The following is a 21207-nucleotide window of genomic DNA, read 5'->3' on the forward strand; positions in this document are numbered from 1 at the left end:
GGGCACGTGCCTCAGTATAAATGAGCTGTGCCCCAGTATCAGTGGCGGACTGGCCATCGGAAGTAAAGGAAAAGACTTTAGGCGCAGTTGTTAATTTGTTGCATCCAAGCGGCAACCTCCGAGTCAATGCGGAAGTGTTAAAAGCTGCAGTTCATCAAGGATCCGCTTGAGGCTCGCTCCGGAAGTACCGGAAGTCACATACACATGAATGGGGAAAAGACAATCTTTACAGCAGAAATAAACATGTTTACAGCCTAGTACAAAAGACCAGTGTAGTCTGGATAGCTCATTTCTCGATGTACTCTCACTGTGAGGGGGGTGAATTTTTTTCTAACGCGGTGATTTCGAAGATATTGAGATTACGAGTCTTCCAATGAGAGGCCCAGCTGCCTGTGGGAACACTGTAGCTGTTGGCGAGGAGGCTCAAAGCCCGCCTCTTTACGTCACACTGGCTCGACAGAAGCAATATGGCTGCCGCTGCCGATTGGCTTCAAAACAGCGTTCAGAAACAGATGGGTGACGTCACGGATACTACGTCCATATTTTATACAGTCTATGGTTGCATCCACCGCATTGTTTCCCATACATTCATTAATTCCTAAACAAGTGAAGTCCCACTATCCCCAGCACTGCTTTGGGGTTAAAAAAAAAACCATCATTAAATTCACAATGGTTTGAAAGCTTTCCCTGGTTATAATATTCTGTAAATAGAGATGCAGCTTTTCGTTTCTCATGTAGGATGTTTGGTAAACACATGAAACATGACATATTTGTGAGCACTGGTTTCACTAACTGGAAAAAAGCTCTGGATCTCTTTAGAGGGCACGAGAAAACACCTGCCCATAAAAAGTGTGTGTGTGTGTGTGTGTGTGTGTGTGTGTGTGTGTGTGTGTGCGTGCGTGCGTGCGTGCGTGCGTGCGTGCGTGCGTGCGTGTGAGGAAGGGGAAATAGTAGGGAACCTGTGCCCCAGTAGAGCTTTATGCCTAGCAACGCCCCTGATCCGCTGTACAATATGTAGTATCTGCTGTACAATATACAGTATGTGCTGTACAATACATTATATTGCATGCAATTTACATTATCTAACATGCAATACACATTTGTATCATGCAGTATACATAATCTACCATTCAATATATATTGTAGATGAGCATTATACTTAATCTACTCTGCAATGTACTTCATCTACTGTGTAATATATGTTGTTACCTTGCAGCATACATTACCTACCAAGCATTTTACATCTTACTGTGCAGTATACATTATCTCTTTGCTAGATATATTGTTACTGTGAAGTTTACATCATCTACCATGCAATATATATTGTTCTTTACTTGATGTTAATGTTTCTATGTAACTATGGATGCCCAAGAATCAAGCACTTCATGAGAAGCATTGATTAAATATACTGTAAAAGGTATACAGACTATTTTTTTTCAATCAAGCATTTTTGTTCACACCATTGAGTTGTTTAACATCTACAAACAACAATAGAAACAACTACTTAAAAAAAGTCAGATATAAATTATTGTAAACATAAAACACACAAACAGTCATTTAGAAATAAGCTAGGACAAAGTAAGAGTACATGAAATCAGAGGTTAACAAAAGATAACAGATCAATATGAAAAATGTACAAATTTAGGTTAGGTTAGGTTTTATATATGACGGACATGTTTGTTTGTTTTGAATTTCGATGCGGGACACCAATGTTGGTGAAATAAACAAATTAAAAATGGTCAGAAACCGCCATTTGGTTTTTTTTTCTGTCTTGAAATACAAATACTTTAGGTTTTTACTAAATCTCCAGATGACAATAAAAGCCACATGATGATGTATGTCTTGAACCAAAAGTATTTGTAATAAAATTAAGGAGAATGCAAAAAAAAAATCTGTTGAATAACTCCTGTCATCTCTCTAAAAAAAAGGGGACAGTATTCCTTTCTATAAATAAAAGAAGCTCCCTGTCCTGATATGGGAAAGTAGCATGGAATAGAACAGAACGTATTTATTTATGTCACTGAAAAGTGTGTTTACAAAGTACTGCCCTTATTCACAGTTGTTTTCACCTGTCAATTCTGGAAAAGCAAAGGTGTCATGAATAATAAAAATGATGGCTGTAGATGATTTATTCGAGCTACATTCAGGGTCCTGGTATTTTGCATTCTGGTGCACAGTGATGGCTCACCAGGACACTTCATGGAACTGAGCCATCGCTTACAAAAAAAAAACAGATTCACCTGTGCTCTTCCTGCTATGAGAAGTCAAAATATTAGAAAATGTGCTTGCAACTTATTGTGTATTACCCCAGTCCTAACCCAAAATCTGCACAATATTAATCCTCACCAACTCCAGGGTGCTTTGATGCAGCTGATCCTGACCTTTGACTTGTCCCTCACAGTGAATGACCAAAAAGGCAACTGTTATCAGGTCAGGAACCTTTTACATAAAAAATGTATTGAAAACTGTGTATCATGGTTTAAGCAATTCAACTTTTAAGTAACTTATGTGCATACAAATCTATCTATACTATATACTATACTATACTAACTTGATTCGACAAATATTTAGAGCAAGAGCTGCCCAAGTTTAGGATAATGTTGTTCTTTTAGTAGCCATGTTGACTGTTATGGCAAAACATTATATAGCAGGAGCGCTCAAACAATGAAGCAGGGATAAACAAAGTAAAGTGAAGTCACCTTGTCTAAAGGACAGATCAAAAACTATCCATCTGAAATCAGCTTCTGGATGATGTTTAGCACTGAGATGCTTCATTTTGCATTCTCTGCCCATCAATAAGTTATGAGGTCAGTTAGCTGTTCTCTCAACTGAGATGAGCTGTCTCATAAATACATGTCCTGAAGGACCTTTTAGCAGACATTTGAACACAACTGCAGCACAATGACAAAGGAGACAGGGAACAGATATTGGCGCCTTGACATAGAAATCTTGGTGTTATTGTAGATTCCGACCTTCACTTTGAATACCACATTACCAATATAACAAGAACATCATTTTAACATTAAAAAAACATCTCCAAACTCTGATCATTCATATCCTAAAACCGATGCAGAGAAATTAGTCCACTCACTTGTATCAACCCGGTTAGATTATTGCAACGCACTGTACACAGGGCTATCCAAACACTCCATAGGACGGCTCCAACTCATCCAGAACACAGCAGATAGAATCCTGACACACAAGAAAATATGACCATATCACCCTGGTTCTCAAAACACTTCACTGGCCCCCCGTTCAATACAGAATCCATTTCAAAATCCTACTATTAGTCCATAAAGCACTCAATGGTTCAGCTCCCCAGTACATCTCTAACTTGCTCACAGTGTATAACCCGACCAGGATCCTTAGGTCAGCAGGTGGAAGTCTGTTAAATGTAGTCAAATCAAAGTCTGGTGAAGGCGCCTTTAGTTACTGTGGTCCATTTCTTTGGAACAAACTGCCTGCTGACCTCAGGTCCATAAAAACTGTCTTCACTTTAAAAAAAAAAAAAAAAAAGACTCAAAACATATTGATTGTCTCAAGTGTATGAATGATATAATGAGTGTTGTGACTGGATGCATGTGCAGCAACAACTGCTGTTTGTTTGATTGCTGTGTCTGATGTATGTTGGGTGTATCTATTGTTTTTCTGTTTTTATTTATTCTATTTAGAAAAATGTTTTGGGTTTTTAATTCTCCATGTAAAGCGTGTAATGAAATGTGCTTTATAAATAAAATTGCTATTGACGTCAAATGTGAACGCACCTGTTGGCCCGCGTTAATTAACCCCCGTGACGTGTTGCTTTGTATCGAGTTACTGCACCTAATGTTTTATGTTGAGGGAGAAATGCAGAAACTACTTTGTAGAGATAAACGTCGTTAACTTGTAATAGTATGACATGGTTTAGCAGCTATTTAACAACAACAAAAAAGCCTATTTTGTGTGTGTGTGTGCAAGGGCTGCTCACCTTGCTGGTATTTTTTTGTGTGCAAAACGTTCAAAAGTTAACTCGTTACAGAGTTGCAAGTGTGCATCCGCCTGCTTTGCCACCAATTCACGCTCGCGGGCAAATGAAGCTGCAGACACTGATGCACACATTGACACGTGTATAAACAACTTGAAAAACACATCATATACAAATGCCCCGGCTTCGAGCGACTCAGAAACATGAACACGTTTGGTTGTGGCCGCTGGCGTTGCTTTGTATAGCGCCTCGTTCGTGTTAATATGGTAAACAGCGGCTCATTAACACAAACAAGTCGCAAAAGAAAGCCGAAATACCTCTGTCACTTCTCGGGCTCCTCGTTATGTCAGAAGCATATCAAGAGGAAGATGCGGTAGTGCAACTTGCTTTACATCTCTGTGGTTGCTGTGAGGCGAAAAGCCACGAGATTCTGGGGCAGAACAGGCAGCCGGTTCATTTAGTTGTATGAGAAGTTATTCCTGCAGAAACCGGTTGAGAGGTTAAAGACACTCCATTCACCGCCGAGGAGAAGGCAGTAAATGGTGTCAGAGCTGCACAACCCACCGCCGCTGCTGCTGCTGCTGCTGTCACGGCGGGCGCGTCCCCGCGAGCTGTCACCAAACAAACCCTCCTCCCGGTTACACCGAGCCCATGTCAAAAGTGGTGCCTTCAGGTGCTACTCGAAATATCCCATATCCGAGTGCCAAGAATTTGCCAATGGCGTGCAAGTGAAAACTGCTTCTTTCTGCCTCAAACGTAAGTTTTAACAACCTGTCTCTGCTGTAAAGAAAATCGTTTTTCATGAAATTCATAATAATAATACTTTTTTATTTGGAGAGCACCTTTCAAAACCAGGTGACAAAGTGCTTTGCATGGGCAGCAAAATAAAACAGGCAGATCATAAAAACACACAAGTCAAGATAAAGAAATAAAACATATTTTAAAAGACATAAAATTCCCCTAAAATAACTCTAAAGGAATACAATTGTTTTAAAATATATTTCTTAAGATGGCTAAAATCTTAAGAGAAGGGGTGGGATTGAATAAGTATTACTTCTTCCCACTCCTTTTCGGACATGTTACAAAATTCTCCTTTTTTTTTTTTTGCATTGTTTGTAACGTTTGCTTTATTTTGGGGGGGGGGGGGGGGGGGGGGGTTTGTCTATTCGTATTTATTTTTTTGAAATTTTCGAAATAAACACTTAGAAAGGAAAGAAAGAAAATAAAAAAAAGTCAAATGAAATTCAGATAAAATCTGTGAAGGCTCTGCGATAAAAGTATGTTTTAAGAAGGGATTAAAAAGAGCTCACTGACTCAGCAGACCTGATCTCCTTGGGCCCTCGGGACCCCTCACTGCAAACGCTCTGTCCCCTTTTGTTTTCATCATGAGCATTATTTTTTATTTGGATAGGCCTAGCCCTTGTAGTGTTGTCACCATCATAGAAATAACAACACCACACCTAGTAGCACTTCAAAAATATTCATGCAAGTTGCCTTTATTGTTGTTTCTTTAAGACTTAATGTGACATATGCATCTAGGCAAATGGTTAGGGTGAGTTATTTTGTTACATTTGTCACATTGTCAGTGTGTAACTTGTAGAAAATGCATTTCCAAATTCCAGCAGGGAGGCCTGTAGTAATGTAGCCTATAGGCTAGTGCACATGAGCAAAATAACTTAGCAAATCAAAAACTACTGTCTGAAGGATAAACAACATCTAAACTAAATAGGAATATTATGAAAGTTCAACAATGTATATAAATTGCATGTCCAAAACAAGTTAGAAGCTGTTTTTTAATATTTCCTGCAGCATATAAGTGTAACCTATATAACAGTAGATGTGTCTACAACAGCAGGCCCATATAACACAATGTTAAACGTGGAAGTTTATATATTTTATTTTTGATTAACATAGCCCTATTGATCCCTCTGGTTTGTCTTGGGATTCCTTAGAGGTTTTCTGTGGCAATCATAATGGAACTTATAGGCTATAGCCTGAATTTAACAACATACCAACTGTAAGAGTAATAGGATCATTGTATCACCTACATTTTACTTTTACTCTTGTGCTGTCACTATTTAGTATTTGAATGATTTAAATGTGTCTCAATGTTGATATGAAGGAGGTGTATTTTATTTAACTTCATGATCCTCCTTACAATTTAGCAGGAGAGACAAGTGAGGACGGACAGGGACAAACAGTGGATGAAGGAACAGAAAGAGGACAGCATGGAGACAGCAGAGAGAAAAGGAGAGACACAGAAAAGGAGGCTGAGGGACAGAGTGAAGCAGACTCACAGGGACAAGATTGGAAGAGCAGCACTGAGGAAGACAAAGATGGAAGAGAGATGACAGAAGAGGGTAGAGTCTGTCTACATGAATTGGATCCTGCCAGGTACAAAAATAAAAATCTCAATGATGAGGAGAAGTACAGCCTTCTGAACAACAAGTGGATTAATCAAAGCCACAGTTACCCCCAAAGGAAGTTTGGTCAGAGGCTGCTATGATACAGCAACAAATGGGAGGATAAATATCCATGGTTGAGGTATTCAGTGTCAGAAGATAGTGCATACTGTGTACTAAATTTTGACCTCTGTATTTGTCAAATCCTGGTTACGGCCCTGCAGATAAGTATCAAAGATGGCCACAAGGTGGCAACATTAACTCAGTAAACACAGAGTAAAACCAGGCATTTTGGATTTGTATAAAAAAGGTTAATACCCACCAAAACACAGATCTTAAATGTACTGTTTGCGTCTTGGGTTAAGTTGCTGCTCTGTGGTCTCATTTCTTTTAATGTATGAGTGATGGGAGGTACGATATGACTCCAATAGGTGCCTTACATTATGTTTAAGCTATATTTATACTGAAGTGTGCAGTTATGTAAAGAACCTCTGTGCTGTTGTATTATTTATAAGCTCTGTGCATCTTAAAAAAGGGCCCTTCCAATCTCCTGTTCTGAGCTATAACATGAAGAGACATCAAACCAGTGTTCCCCCATTGTGCTGGCTTCAGCGCTTTCCTATCTGCGTCAAGTTAGATACCATACTGGTTAACCATCTCATCCAAACAGAAGGCAATTTGCCCAACCAGACAACTGCTCTGACAGGCGGACCCTTGTCTGTTATGGCCAGACACTGCCAGAGCGGGCAGACAGGCAGGTGGAGGAGCAGGAGACTGGGCCCTGTATGCTCAGGCCCCTCAGCTGATCCAGACAGGCATGTGTCCTCCGCGTAAGCCAGCAGGGACACAGTCAGGCATGTCAACAGCCCCAGCCGGCACAAGCAGATGTTTTCCTGAGTATTGTTGTTCCGCCTTTCTTGTAATTGTTTTCCTTCAGGGCCAGCCTGTGGGACAAGGTGCCAGGTTGTGTTGTGGCAAGGAGTAATGGAAGCATGGATAGACAGAGTGTATGATCAATCAGCTACGCCTTTGGAGGCTGTTCTGTGCAGACTGTCCATTTCTCCTTGTGCTCCATGTGGCTTACATTACAATACAAACAGTGATGCTTCGATTGAAGACAAAGGCCTGAGTAAATTATTGTTTATGCTCTGTTGTTTTTTTCATAGCTGCAAAAGGTACTTCATTTCCAGTTTTAGCTGCAGAAAGATGGTATAGTGTGGCAATAAAAATAAGCAAGCATCTATTCCTGCAAGACTGCATTTATAATCAACCTTTAGTCACTATCCATCGTGCTGGAATGTTAAATGATGCCTGCAGGGATTCTTCATGTATGATTAAAGTAGTATATCTTTCTGATGTAATGCATGAATCACCTAGAATCGGACTATCTTTGGAGAATTTATAGGTTTTTCCCATGATAATTCCATTACAACTTCTTCAGCCTGACTATTTCACTGTATTTTGGTATCATGTATTTAGTTTACTCTCACAGACACTTAGCGGTTTGTTAGAAAACAGCTTACACACTCCAACTATGTGAGCCACTGAGTGTTATCCTGTGACTCCATGTTGAAGTTGCCCTCTTAATTAGCACAGTGAACTACAGAGACCTTCTTGCAGGGTCAAATGTTCTGCAGGCCTCATTTAGAACAGAGACCAAGAAAGCCCACTAGGGGGCACTTTGAGACTTTGGATCAAATGCAGGAGCGACAGCGTCTTCTTGAAAAAGTAGACTACGACTATAGTTTGGAGTTGGTGCTTTGTACATTTTGTTAAGTTCAACCTAAATGTAATTTTTGCATGGATTGTCATCCCTTTTCCCTTTTGTGTTCTTTATTGTTATCAATAATCTCATTATGGATGTTACAGGTTTTATTCCAGGTTTTCATGGTTAATTTTGGAGATTTTACAGCTACTTCACCACTCAATCCATCATATAAAATCTGTCATTTTAGGGTTGGACCTCTGAGACATTCTGCAACTTTTCCCGGACCAGTTCAAGAGAGGGGTCTCAAGATGGGGAGAAGCTGCTCTCATCCGTCACCAAGGCAGGGGACACTCCAGGGAAGCTGCAGCCTTCACTAAAAGCCAGTGTCATGATGTTCAGCTTTTTACAGACTGACGCAAGATGTAAGTAATTTTGGTCCAACCGTGTTTTCATTTTTTTACATATATATAAATATATAAATGTAGGTGTTAAGAGCGTTGTTAAGAGCATGTGGGGAAGGCAGACAGAAAAAGCTGCAGCCATGGAATCTGCTGTTCACACGCAGAGCATTGGATGAAGACTGTATTTCATAATCTGCCTTTACTGCCAATAGATGCAAGTGAAAATAGAACCAATGTCACATCTGCCTTTTCACTATTTTTGACGCCATGCAGCATCCATTTGTCACATACCATAGTGAACACCACCCAGGGTTCAGACCTTGTTGCTCTGCGAGTGTGTTGCTGTTTGTTGGTTGTGGGTTTTTTTTTTTAGCTGTCAGAGGCCCTGCGCCGTTATCGGGTCACGCGGCAGCCTTGTGAAGTTGTGGCGCTTACCAGCACGTCTGACTGTACAGGACGAGGCACAACAGTCCAGCCTGATTACAGAGTAGCACCTTTGGCCCAATATTTCTCACACCCGGGATGAAGGAGTGACAGCATCTGTGGGATAAGCCTGTTTTGGATGAGATGGATTTACACAGGAGAGAGTGGGTAGCATACCTGAGCAGAGAGGAAGAAGGATGCAGCATGGGGAAAGCCAGAACAGGGTTTCTGATCTGGAAATTTGATATTTAAGTTAACGTAAGCTCCAGTTTTTCAAAAGCCTCAGACTGTCTCTCCGTCTTTGACCTACGGATATTATTGACTCTATTTATTTAGGTCTACATTTGAATCTTTGTGTTTGTTTGTGCACATGCATGCCTGCTCCTCGCCACTGAATCATACCTGTCAAAATCACATTTCCCATGACTCAAACCCCACCCACTGTCGGCATGATTGACAGCTCAGGCAAAGTTCAAACACCACGCTCCAGATCATCACCAAAATACAGCTGCTGCCGCATGAGAGAATAAACACCTCTGAGTCACAGAACAGGACCTTGAAAAAAATTAGTCACACATTCAGTTTTTAGTCATTATTGTTTACTGGTCAATGGAAAACTCCGACTGAGGAAAACTGGTCTATTAGAGTCTCAAATTCTGAGTTCTTTTGATCAAACTAATTGTATCTTAACCTGAAAGGTGACTAAAACAATTAAATATGACAATCAGATGGTGTTAGAAGAGTATACAAATTAAATTAATTTCTCTTTTTCCATTTTCTTTTCACATTTGCATCATGCATTTTCAGAACAAAAGCCCATCCTGTTCCAAGAGTAGTGCTGTTTCTAAAACTAGAGGAGGACAAAAGAACTGCGCCTGCTGATATACCATGTGTCAACTGCCCTGTTTCTCTCTGTGTGTGTATGTGTGTGTGTACATGCATGCATGCATTGCGTGTGTGCGTGTGTGCGTGTGTGTGTGTGTGTGTGTGTGTGTGTGTGTGTGTGTGGGTGCCGATGAGCAAGCACATGCATACATTTGTGTCAGCCACAGTGTGCACAGAGGTGGCAATTTTCTTTTTTCCCCCCTTCACGGGTGTGAACTGTAAAAGAATTACAGTCCAATTAGACTTGTGATGGTTTGTAAAGCTTTAAAGATCCTTTACATAGTAATACTAAATAAATAAACCAGAAAAGTCTTTGGGAAATATGACTTTTTATTTAGTGATATTTTCTTGTAGTTTAAATCATTTCTTTATTCACATAAATGTATTCCTCAAACAATGGACCTGCCTGTTGGAGCAGTAAATTCACCCTGACTGTTGTTTCTGAAAAGACCGTCATGAAGCAGCTGCACATCGGTGAATCCAGTTAACCGCATGTGTGTATGCTATGTTACTTCATGTAAAACTGCATGCCCAAGTGTTACTTTGAGTGTGTTGATGTTTCCAAGCTGGGTTGAATCATTAGGAAGTGATTCTCTCTAACAAGGGCTTAGGAGCTGTCAGGAGACATTCACAGGCAGGTTTCGCCATGGAGAGTGTGAGGAGTCTTATCAGGGTCTTAGCTGTTTTGCTGCGCCTGTTTATAAAGAGCCTGCTTTATTTGGAGTGAATGCATTCTAGCAAGGTCTCTACTGTTTCTGTGCGTTGATTAAAAGTGTTTTCACGATTACCCGTAGTGAGTCTATTCCAGCCTAACAGGGTTACTAGCACTTTTAATGAAGGGGAATCATCATTACATGTGAAAGGGGTTTGTCGGGGTCTCTTGCCGTCTTTCCCTGACTGATTGTTGTGAGTGTGATGGAGAACTTTGCCTTTATTTTGTAGCGGGCTTTACAATTACATTTGTTGGCTTGTTTGTTTAGTTTGCTGACGTTTTTCATTTAGTCACAAAAAAAGAAAGATGTCAGACTGTCCAACTTACACTTATGTCATTATCAACATTCATAATAACACTTTCCTCCTCTGCTAAACGTCCCTTCTCTTAAATCAGTAGAGAATGTAGTGAGCTGCTGTGAGAGTCATATATCTTTATTTTAGTCTCTCTCTGTTTCTCTCTCTCTCTTTCTCTCTCTGTGTGTTTGGGTGTTCTGCATCTCCCCTTCCTCTTCTTCAGTTACAGTTGCCCGCTCGCTACTGTGGCTTTCTTGCTCTGCTCCTTTTGTTGGCTGTGGTCAGCTTTTGCATTCGCTGGTGTGAGTGAATTTCTCACAGCTTCTAGTGAACGTGTTTTTTGAAAGTCCTATTCAACATTTGGTGCAACTATAATCGGCACTAAGCCACTACGCGCATGCAGACGTGTCTGTGGATTCACACATTTGGGCCTTCAGAAGTGTTGTGCCATCTCTTTTTAATTTTTTTAGTTCAGGCCAAGTAGCTACTAAAGAAATGTTTTAAGTTGATTAAAGGAATTCTGATTGGAGGCATGTGTGTAGGTTTGTCTTCCTAAAAATATTGTAGACCAAGCAATAAAACAAGATTTTTTTTTAAACCTACAAACATATCAAACATGGATTTTATTTTCCTAAACTGAGTTTGAATTCTTCCAGCCATAATTTGCTAAATCCACAGAGAAATCTTAAAAAGTTTCAATTTAAAAAGCAACCATTTTTGAAAATGCATCAGTTCTTTTGGCACGTGTTGTCAGATTAAAATCTACTTTTAATTCTTGCACATTTGGTAATAATTGTAGCAGTGTGTTTTGGCACCATCAAGGTTCCCCTTATCAACAACCCTCCAATCGTACTCTCACTTCCCTTTTTTAAAAGAGAACAGCGTGATGTCTTAAATTTAAACATCAGTTTAAGCCGAAAGCTTTGACTATATTTGTGCACGCTTAAAAATGTGTGTATGGTTCTGCCACCGGGCACATTTTCTTCTTCTGTTATCAAATCAAACAATTAAATCTGCGGCCCTGTTGCAGAAAATTACATTTTGACACATTGGTGCGTCTTCCATTAATATGTTGTAACATCTGACTCTGAGCTCGATGGCTCTCTGATGGGGCCAATAGATAATAAATAGATGACTTGTGAAGCTATAATGAAGTGAATGTCTTGCTGTCGGCGGGGGAGCCTCCAGTGCTTTAGTGCAAAGTAGAGCTTCCAAACGGAGGCCCTCCGGTGCACAGATTATTACACTGGCCGTTAAAATGAGCTAATGTTCTGCTGCCAGTGCTCCTCTCCAAAGGGACACAAGCTGAATTCCCCACTCGCTGCTGCAAAACAGAGGTGTAAATTAAAGCCAACAAAGTAAAAAAAAAAAAAAAAGAAGAAGAAGAAAACAATCCCAGTCCAGGCTACAGTATTTCTATGATTAAAATGTGGGATTTCCTCAGTTTGTGGTGGAAACTGCTGTGGGCGTAAGGTTTCTCTTATTGTGTTATGTATGACAGATGATGCTTGTGCAGCTTTTGTTGTGAACTGCGTGTTTGTATTTTGGACTTCTAAATCACAACATTTCCACTTAAAAGTCACAGTTATATTTTTAACAGGCTTGTTTTTATATTTTTTTTGTGAATGCAGATTTTTTTCTTTCTATTATTTTTTGTATTTTATTCTGAGTTAATTCTTTCATTTTGGAATTCCTAAAATTAAAGGTACCGTGGGAAGAAGTGGGAATATTTAGCGATATCTAGCGGTCAGACTTTAGATTGAAACTCTCCCTTGCTCAGCCCTCCAGACGGTGGCCTTCATGAACGAGAAGCTGCTGTGATGCATGATGAGTGTGATCCTCGATTCCTCAAGTTTTTTCAATCAGAATCATCTATTAATACAAATTATTTTGGGCACAACAACAACCACTCTCCTCTTCTTCTTCTACATCTTCCTACCAGTGTATTTCAGGCGGCCACTCACCAAAAACAAAAACATGTATGGCCCTTACTAGTTTATTTATTCATTCATTAATTAATTCATTCATTCATTCATTCATTCCACTCCTATGTAGATATAAAAGTCTCATTCTAAGTTAACTAAAAGAAAACACATTTTATATGTGATCATACATTATTTAAACATACTTGTGATTTTAATATTCCATTCCTACCAAGTCAGCTCTGCTAAATGGTTTGTTTGTTTGTTTGTTTGTTTGTTTGTTTGTTTGTTTGTTTGTTTGTTTGTTTGTTTGTTTTTTCATACATTTATTGGCATTTTTTTCCTTTATTTGATAGGACAGCTGAAGAGAGACAGGAAAATTGGGGAGCAGAGAATGGGGTAAGACATGCAACAAATTGTCAAGAACGGTCGTCGAATCCGTGACCGCCACAATGAGGACTACAGCCTCTGTATATGGGGTGCATTCTTAAACCACCAGCCCAGTGGTGTGTATGTTTTTTAAGAAAAACTGAGAAAGCTGATGAAGCAAAACGAGACTTATTGTGTTTGGATTTGTTGCTGCTGTTTGTATTTCCAAAGGTGCCACCACTTCCCTCAGGTACTTATTAGCTATGAAAAGGGGCGACTGATTTGACAAGAGTGTGACAGGTGTAATTTCACACACAGGATTCAACTCCACGCATTAATCCAATTAATTTTGAACATGTTCTCCTCTCTTGATGTCAACCAGTAGAACTGAATCAAGAAAGATGAGACATCATGTTACATAAAGCAAGTTTGTTTTCATTTTCAACTCAGAACAAGGAAGAGAAAATGATGTGCATATGTGTGTTCTACACATCAAACTAAATAATAATGAAACAAACAGATAGATTGTAAATTTAAATTAGAGATATCATTAAAAAAAATGAAGATACAATGTGATTGTTTACGGATAAAATGAGCACCTCAAGAACATGAAGGCATCCTTGGGGGTGGGGTGTCGGGGGTTTAAGGGGGATAACAGGGAAAAAATATTCCACTTTGAGAATGTGCAAGATCTCATGCAGTTGCCTCTCTCACTCTCTATCCCTCCTCTCTGTTGGCGCTAAATCACACGTTAGTACAGCCAGTGGATGTGTTGACAGTTTTACAAACAGAAATGTAAAACGCCATACTCAAGGGGGTCTAAGAGATAAGGGGGGAACTGAACAGGGCAGGAAACAGAACAAACATGGCTCAGGATGCCACATTCAGACACCTTGGCTGGGTTATTTTAATTACATGGGGTAAGCAACACTATCATCTTTAGTGACGATTGGTGTCATATAAGGAGAGGAAGCACTTCTGCTTGATTCCTCTGGGATTTTCTATAGCCCATAGCCTGCCAGAGGGGATGTAAAGAGTAAGTTGTGTAAGAATAGTAAAGACACTTGGTTAAAGTTCTTCATACATAAACCACTGAAAAAGAAACACAAGCAAGAGAACAACTGTCAACTGACTTAGCATGTTTCCATTAGCTGCGAAATGAAACTTTTGAGATTCCCTGCTGTTTAGAGCTCACTTTAATAACTATGGCCAGCAGAAGTGATAGACATTCCCAATGGATTGTTTTAGCCTCCTGAGCACACGCAAAGAAGGTTTAAAGACAAATAGACAAAGCCAGAGGTGTCCCTTAAAACCTGTCCCGATCCAACAAATCAGGGCTTGGGTTTGTGGACTCCACAAGACAAAACTAAAAGCATGCTGGGTCACATACAGTTGGACCTACATAACTGAAATTTTACACAATTTGAATGAACATGTTGTTAAAGATTTCTAGTGACTTTCATGATATGACATGATATATGATATATGTTACTACATGAGACAATATGTCACGAAACGACAGGATACGACACCACACAGTACAATACGATACTATCTAACGTGATAATATACAATGCAATACAAAGTAATGCAAAAAATGTGTTTTGATTGAGTACAATAACATAAGATTATAAAAAACGTGTGGGATTAGTGATATGATACCATAACAATATCATACTATACTATACGTCGCGACACAACACGATATGACCCGAGACGAGATGACACAATGCAACACGATACGATCTGACGTGATAACATACAATGCAATACAACACAATGTTAAACAATCAGTTTTGATATAATAAGATAGGATTATAAAAATGTTGGATTTTATTTTATTTAACCTTTATTTATCCAGGTATGTCATTAATAAGAAAGTCTTATTTACAGTGATGACCTGGCAAGTGATATGATACCAAACCAATACCATACTATAAAGTGCACTCTAGTTTTTGCCACAGGGAATTGCCTTAGACTTGAATGCTGCCAATAAGTAGTCCTTCACAGTAGCATGGATAAATATTGAATTCAGTAAAAACAATTAACAAATAAAATGTAAAGAGTAACACACATCAAAGACAACAACAATTATTTTATACCCATACTGCATATGTTTTAAATCATACAAAACAATAAAGTGTGAAAGAGATGAGAGCACCGTGAAGCTATTTCACAACCCATCAAGCTTTAGGATCTAAAATCCTGATTAAGGGATAGTAGAGAGACCTGAGAGATGTAGTGGTCCATAGCTGGACAAAGATCCTGAAATATACCATAGATTTCACACAGAGTATGTTGTGTCAGAGAGATTGTTTTCTTTGACCTGACATATAGACTGGTACAAGCCTGTACATGTCAGAATTTCTCTGTTACTTCTGATTTATTTGAGGGTCTGACAGATAAATTGCTTGAGAGGTGATTCTGGCCAGTCACAGAGAAACTTGAAGTGTGTTTCAAGTGTACCAAAATGTAAATTTCCATCCCTTAATAACTGAAGGATATCGCCCGTAACCTCCCCTGACGGTCATTTTATTCTGATGTAGGCAGAGCACAAAGGCTTCAGTTATATTATGCTATCATATTCCAGGTTGTAAGTTTTACTCGAAAGAGGAGGGGTACCTGACTTTGATATTGATTGACCACTTCTTGTTTATTGAGCAACTGAACAGGCAGTTGGTGGTAAAAACCCTTCAGGAAAACAGACCTTATTTACATATTTGGTAACCCTCCAGCTACCTTTGGAGTACGACTAATGCTAAAATGCATACACTTCCTTGCTTTCATTACTTTGGCAAACATTATGCTAGTCAATTGTTCCAAGTCAACATGTTGGTTGGTTTAAAAGATGACCAAATTTCCCAGGCAATTCTTAATGATTTTCAACACCCCAATTATCAGCCTGAAACACAGCAGCACTATTTAGCTCTTCACCCTGAGCATTACACGGAAAAGTGCTGCTGTGTGGATAAGGTCTTCAGCCAATGAATACATTAAATGAGGAATGGCTGGTGAAACTTTTACCATCACACTTGTGTATGTGCTCTAAGTTGTGTTTATCTACAAGTGAGGGAGTTTGCTGGCGGCTAAATGCAAGGTTTTTTTTTTTATCAGATGGAGAGGGGTTGGCTTGCAGACAACGATTGGCCCCAACTGGTCCTGGTGCTGGTAGGACACAGGCCCTGCCTCCGAAAAGGCATCATTAGAAAGTGACAAAACTGCCAGGGGCAAAACTGGCCGTGCACAATGATCAATCCGGCAGACAGGATTGAATTGTAGGGGGGAGAGTGAGCTTTAAAGAAGGGAAATCAGAGGGAGTTGGTATAGTACAAGACCCCCTACTGCTTTAATTACTGATGTGTGCGTCTCCCAATTAACAGCGCACCTATGGTCTACTGGCCACTCTGGGCCTGCACAAAGCTGGAAAGGAGAAAGACCATTCTGCAGGGAGAGGGAGAGAGAAACGCAATGAGACACACAAACCGGGGTGCTCATTAGCGAATGGTAATCAGCGGTCGAGAGGTTGGGCACTCACCTCACAAAACGCCACATGTCAATTTGTCCCCCTCCATTCATGAGCCCTCTCTCATTTTTAGCCCGCTCCCTCATGTTCCCTTGTTGAGGAGAATTGGATGGAGCGCCATGGGGGGAAACACTCGAAGGGAAACGTAAACACAGGCCTGGAGTGGGGACTCCTGCTTCGTCAACAAGGGGGGGGACCACACTCCTCAGCTGTGGCTCTTTGGCTTCTTCTCTTCTGTCCCTCTCCTCAAACAACTCGTTTGACCTCAGCTTCAACTTCATACAGTTCATGTCTACCACCTGATTTCTATTTCATCTACTCTACGTCATGTACAACTGGGGAACAAAATCTTTGAGTGTGATACCTGTTTATTGAATGTTTTTTTCAGTGTATCTTAGTTTGAGAAGTGAAGCCACTACAGACTTAAACACTGATTCTTCTGTTAGCCAGCAGGGAGAGACGCCACTGGTCGCAAAAACTGGTTTGATTACGTGGAAGTCTATGAGGCAATAAGCCGTCTTCTCACTTAAATCATTACTCCAGGGAACATTTCCTTTCTGTTTTAAATACAGCATCATGGTAATTCTGTAAACGATGACCTGTTCGGCAGGAAGATGGATGATAGATGATGCAGGGTATGATTTTGGAGGGGGCTAACTTGTGAATGCAGCAACCTGCCAATCAGCAAAGAGGTGTAGAAATATGTACCCGCTCTCTCAATCTAATACAGCTCCAGAAAAAACCAAGAGGATGCTCCAAATTCTTCATGCATGGAAGAAATTCTATTCTATTCAGTGTATATTCAATTCCCACACAGGTACACCTCATTCAGAGTAATGAGGTACTGATTGGGGTATCACCTGACATGTCACCCAACAGCTATGTGAGAGACTGGTGGAGAGCATGCAAAGAGGTATTCGGTTATTCCACCAAATGTTGACTTCTTAACTCTTCCTAGTTCCTATGAGAAATGTTGTATACAATGAAACAAACAAAATGTACAATTTTTCAAACATTTGTAAAAAGAAAAAATTAAACAGAAAGTTATTCCACAGGAAATGTATCACTACACCTAGATTTGAACTTGCTTCAAAAAAACAGCAACGTTTGGAAAATTAAATTACCGCATATAGTTGTTGTTTTTCTTGCCATGTGACCCACAAAAAATAGAAATTAAAATATAGGTTGTATCCTTTTCAGTCTTTGAGTGGTTGCTGGTTGATCTGTTACAGGTGGATGTGCAGTGTTATGTGGGATGGGACAGGTTTGCTTTGGCATCATGTACAGTCATGCCCTCCAGCTGTACAGGTGCGTGTAACACCACCCTTGTATTCTTTAGTCCTTACAATGTGACAAAACACTGCTCCCAGCATGCTCCGCTGGGCAGGGGGAGAATATCTCATGCACCAAACCCAATTTCATCTGAACTGAGATTGGGTAAGGCCAGCTCACGCTCTCACATTCAAAATTTAAATCAGATCTCCTCTCAGTCGAGTGGAATCAATGCGACCCTCCATCTTACTTTGAAATGAGACATAGTCGTCCTCATGGATTATAGGTGGCTCATCACGGGATGACACCGCTTGTGGATATCTCTAGAGATCCATCTCCATCTGATCCTTCTGATCTCCATCTACCTACCAGTCTACCACTCAATCCTGCTGCTCCTACATCCAGCCCTTCCTCTGTTTGTGGATGAGATCTAGGGAGATAATCCATTCTTTAATCAGAGGTCTCATTTCAAATTTAGCCTCAAAGCCTCAACAAAGCATTCCTCTCCTTAAATAAAAAATATATTTCTGCAGCCAGGGTTAAAAACATTGTGATAAGGGTTGAATAAATATATTAAAAATGGGATATTTCTGATTTAATATCTTGAAAACAGAGTCAATAAATAAAAGCAGAGCGCAGAGGCAATTTACATTTATCTCTCCCTCTCTTTTTTCACCTCCCTTTTTTCTCATCACTGCAGCTTCAATAAGGTTTAATTGGTATGGAAATAGAAGTGGTAAAACATGACAGGAACTTCTCAAGCCTTGCTATTTAGACCCTTTATTACTGTATACTGTCCTTTAACCAATTATCACCAATCTACCGCTCTGCAGCCCCCCACCAACCTCCTCCCCCATGATTTAAGTAGGCCTCATGCAGCTGCAGGGAGACAGCTATGGGTCGATAAATACAACTTGTAATCCAGTGTGGTGCAAATTGAGTTTCTTTTGGAGAATAATAGTTTGGAGAGCCCCCGCGATACTTCCCCAGTTAGTGCACACTGTTAAAATAATGCTTAAATAAACCTGCAGTTCTGACCTTTAACTATAGTTTATTAAATGATCAAACACTTGCAAAGAGTCAAAGTGCTCTCCTTTGAATTGAATCTATACAGTTTTTTATTTGAAAGGAATTATGTCATCTCTCGCACAGAGAGGCACCTTAGTCTTTGTCTGTGACAGCGTTTCTGTGTCTGCTTTATTTGCACATAGCCAGGAAATGTCACCTTGCAAAGAAAATTCACAGCTCAAGCTGTGTGTGTTTGCCACATAACAGAAAATGACTGGGCTTCCAAAGAAGCAGATAAAATGATGAGAAGTTACATCTGCATAAACAGATTACTATTTCACATTCAAACAAATACACATCAGACATTTGAAGCGTGTTTCCGTTAAATTGGAATTAACATTGCTCTAATGAAGAAAGGGAGGGTAAGTATAAAATAGGATAACATAGGAGCCTATTTTTTTAAAAACAAACTGCTGCATTAGTACACTTCCTGTAAGAATCCCTCCCTGGCACACTTATCTGGCATGGCCTGCCCGTGGACCAGCTTGTTGTCTGGGCCATTGTTAGCCCAGGAGGCTGGCCTGAGCCCTGAGGGCTTGGTCAGCGTTTAGGGTGATTTGAAGGGTGGTGCGGGGAGGGAGGTGGAGGGGGGCTACAGGGATGGGTGCAGGCCAAGGCTGGGCAGGGCTCAATGCCAGGGTCTCAGTGGGACGCCCTTCTTTCTGGGAGTCTGCTCGGCACCCTCCTGAGGCCCCAGCAGGGTGCAGGGATACATGGTCAGTGCAAGACAGGTCCATCTGCCCCACTACCTCCGCCCTGCTCATGCCAGCACCCTCCTATCACCTGCTCCATCGGCACCTTATGGAAATGAGCTACTGCTGCCTGACCTAGCTGACATGCATGGCTCACCTTCAGCATATGCCACCATGGCTTCTGTGTCTTCTGTTTGCACGAATGATTGAAGCTAATTTTCGGTGTCTCTATTTCTCCGCATGAAGACAGAAATTAAAAATTGACACCTGACATGAGAAATCTCTTCTAGTATTGACAACTTGTGTCAGTAAAAATAGCAATGAGAGAGTTTATTGCACATGCATACACCAAGAAAAGTGTGTCTCTGATGTTTTTAAGTGTCAAAGTGAGGGGAATTTACTCTCAAGTCATTTGTGCTTTGTAAATGAAGGCACAAAAGTTGTCCATCACAGTGTCTGCAGAGCATGGGTTGTTCTGCATGCGAGTGCTCATGTGCTTTTGCACCGTGTACCTTCAGTAATTTACAGCATGAAAAACACCAATATCACGAGCATGAGAAAATGTGGAATTGAATTCTAAAAATAAGACGTCCTGTTGTCGAAAAGTTAGCACCTTCTTCAAAAAACGCTCTGGTGTGAAAAAAAAGTGCGGTACTTTCGACGACTGAAGAAGTTCAGAGTTGTAAGACAGCAGCAGCAGTTTGTTTAAGGACAGAAACACAGACAGTTCAAGGCAGAGGCTGACTTCCTAAGAGAGATATAACATTATTTAGTTTAACATTTGATCAACCCTTCTGCTCCTGTAGAAGCGATGATGACTTCAAAAAGAAGAAGTAGTCTACATGTACCATCTGTTAAAGCCAGAGGCATTTGGAGCCAAATATGTATATTTATCAATCTAACATCTATGGGCATTTCCCTTTCTGGGCAGTGTATTTGTGACTTTGTATAATAAGACTTTCTATCCATCTTGAGGTGTTAAGCAAAGCTGGACTGAAAAGGAGAACTTCAGAGTCCTTTAAAAGGTACTTTTTCCAAGAATCACTGTCAGGGTTTTATTTTCATTCGCTACCTTTTACTGATCAAAGATAGTAATCTGCTTTGCAGAAGTTTTTATGCAATCCTCTCTGTTCCTGGAAAAATGTCACTTCACAAAAGTTTAACAAGCAAACTTTTCATTTGGCATTTAGTTTATTTTTTTGGCAAACACTTTTTTTCATTCAGGTCAGCTGCAGGCACAGTACTGAATAGAACAAACAACGAACAGATGCACCTGCTGACATTTCCTAATGTTAAACTGAGACTCTTGTAGAGTTAAAACTACTGTAGAGCAAACAATAACATCCGTTCGTTCACTTCCATATGTAGAATGAGTTATAAGCTCAGCTGCTGCTGAAAGATTCTATATATATATAGGTGTACATATACATATATACATACATACCTATACATACACATAATTAATCTATCATAGAATAATTCATTCATAAGGGTTTCAATTATTGAAATATCTTTAACAGATTGTAAGGGCAATGCAAATTACGTAGTACGAGACCAGTTACGACCACAT

At 40.1% G+C, this 21207-nt stretch overlaps 1 protein-coding gene and 1 long non-coding RNA gene across 2 annotated transcripts in view; one reads left to right on the plus strand and one right to left on the minus strand.

Moving 5' to 3' along the window:
- The window catches only part of rbms3 (RNA binding motif, single stranded interacting protein), a 361699-nt gene extending 357177 nt beyond the window's left edge, over nucleotides 1–4522 (minus strand). Inside the window, exon 1 of the mRNA XM_034704063.1 lies at nucleotides 4282–4522. The gene's annotated coding sequence lies outside the window, so the exon portion shown is untranslated. The remainder of the gene's footprint in view (nucleotides 1–4281) is intronic.
- Nucleotides 4523–8030: 3508 nt separating this feature from the next.
- On the plus strand, nucleotides 8031–17758 carry LOC117828178. Its single transcript, XR_004634349.1, has 4 exons — nucleotides 8031–8155; nucleotides 8322–8496; nucleotides 13070–13112; nucleotides 16197–17758. It is a non-coding gene; the product is annotated as an uncharacterized LOC117828178 (long non-coding RNA).
- The last annotated feature ends 3449 nt before the right edge of the window (nucleotides 17759–21207 follow it).

The sequence above is a fragment of the Notolabrus celidotus genome, chromosome 16 (genome assembly GCF_009762535.1).
Source record: "Notolabrus celidotus isolate fNotCel1 chromosome 16, fNotCel1.pri, whole genome shotgun sequence".
Lineage (NCBI taxonomy): Eukaryota > Metazoa > Chordata > Actinopteri > Labriformes > Labridae > Notolabrus > Notolabrus celidotus.